Raw genomic sequence first — 2,569 nt, 5'->3', positions numbered from 1 at the left:
TTTTTTTGTTATTTTTGATTTCTTATTTTTGTTGTATGGGTTGTAAAACAAAAATGAAATATCATTATAAATTGTTAATGCTAAATTTTAATTTTAGAGACTACATGATATATATTTTACATTGTTCTTATTTTAAAAGATTTATCTCCTTTATCTAATTTGGATTATTATCTTATAAGTAATCATTCTCTCTTCCTCTCCCACCAATATCAAATGTTGTTATATCTCATATGTGTTGTAAGAGTTTGATTCTATATTTTAATTTAGAAAGTATTATATATATATAGATATTACATTGTTCTATTTTTTAAAGATTCATCTCCATTATCTAATTTGGATTACCATCTTATAGTAAACATTCTCTCCTCCTCTCCTACCAATATCAAATGTTGTTATATCTCATATGTGTTGTAACTTGTAAGAGTTTGATTCTATATTTTAATGTAGAAAGTATTATATATATTTAACATTGTTTTCAATTTTTATTTTATTTATATAAAAAAATATTTCTTTTATATTTCTTGCCTTTCTAATCTATTCATATTTTATTTTTAAATTTGCATAGTTAAATTTAAATTCACATATGTTGGTTTTAACAAAACAATCAACTTTATTTGAGAATTAGATGTTCCTATTCATTTTTAAACGATCAATGTGTAACATATAAGCATTTTGTCTTGCAATCACAAGTTCCATTTCCATTGCTTAACTCCATGGTTAAACTATAATATATGTTGTCCTATTTGTAGGAATAACAACATACTTATTTAATTTATTTAAAAGAGCAGATGATTAAACGAAATAAACATTTCTCCAAATTTTATAATTCAATCAGTGAGTGTACTTATTACTTTGAAAAACTTTTACATTGAAGTTCATAAAATCATATAAGAAAACTAAAATACTATATCACTTCAAATTTGGAAGGAAACACTTGGTATTCCTTTTTAAAAAAGTCAAGACACATATAAAAATTTATTAATATTTAACTCACTTTAAAGACATTAAAGGTCATTTAACTCAAAAATAACTTCTATCCAATAATTTCATACATTCCTCCCATAAATATAAATATATATATATATATGTTCAAGATTGTATTTAAATATTACATAATTTTTTAGTTAGCTAAATTTATAGTCACATATATACAATATATATACATAAGAATTTATATTACTTATTAACACCATAATTCGACCCATTATTTGCTTAACTCAATATTGGTTTCAAAGCCAACTAAAGAAAAACAGAAACGATCTTATTGATATTAGATCAAAACATGGGCATACAAACATAATCACTTACACGGAAATATTTAAAAAAAAAACTTATTATTGCAACATCAACGTATGAAGGGTTTACATAAGCAGTTAATTAGAAAATCTATTATACAATAAATGTATTGGAAATAATATCAGTCAATGATAAGATTGGATCCTCAAAAGCAAGAAACAACATCTTCATAATTCATAAAAAGTAAACGCTACAATTATATACATCTGAACGAAATGGTATAAACATATAGTGTATAAGTAAAAGTGACGGCAAAACCCGTATATGCCTAATTAAAACGAAATAATACAAAAGAGAAAACGAAAAAGACCAAAAAAAAAAAACAAAAAAGTGCCAACTACACCACAACGCACGCGTTGCGTGGGGAATCACCTAGTTTTATTCAACACTTCAGTTCTCTTAAATATTATAAAAATGTTGTCCAATATTATTGTATCGATTCAGCTAATCTAGTAAGTATGTTAACTAATAGTATAGTAGTTGCTTGATCGTAGTCAGTATACCTGCTTTTAAGAGACCTAACTAGTTTCAGTCCATAGAATCTGAAGCACCTTTTTATATTTTTTTAAAAAATGTTATAAGAAGTTGTAGTGATCACATCGTGTTTTTTTTTTGTTGTTGTAGATATATATCGAGAACTACGTTTAACGAAACCTTATTTATAACTATGTGATATTTATGGAGTTGATTTGGTTTGAAGATGATTTCATACACATAAATAAAGGAGCAGATGCAAGTGGTGGCTGGGTTAAATTATCAACCACGCCAATACAAAAGACGCACCGGTAAAAAATGTTGTAACGTGGGTCATCATGTAGTGATGTAGATAACCTACCAATCATACTTAGATATTCTTAATTTATTTATGTATATGACTTTTATTTTCCACACTTACATTCTTCACTGTAAAATTATGTTACTTTCACTACTAGGTAATATCTTCTACTTACACATTGTTATTTTTTTTCTTTTTAAAAAACACTTAATTCTTTGTCACTAGATGCAAATACTCTAAAAATATTATGTGTCAATAATATCCTCTCATAAATACGTGTTGGTATTAAATTATGGTTCTGAATAGTAAGTACGAAAACAACCCATATACAAAAAAAGTTATATATGCAATATAGTTCAAATACGTAGTAATAAAAAATATATATAAAGATTAACATTCGGAACTTATAAATAATTTTTTACAATGTCAGGACTCAGATTTTTGTTAAATGATTATAGGATACCAAGTTAATGCGACATTTTTTTTGGGGGGGGGAGG

Source organism: Camelina sativa, chromosome 12, assembly GCF_000633955.1.
Source record: "Camelina sativa cultivar DH55 chromosome 12, Cs, whole genome shotgun sequence".
Lineage (NCBI taxonomy): Eukaryota > Viridiplantae > Streptophyta > Magnoliopsida > Brassicales > Brassicaceae > Camelina > Camelina sativa.
This window is presented reverse-complemented; position numbering follows the sequence as displayed.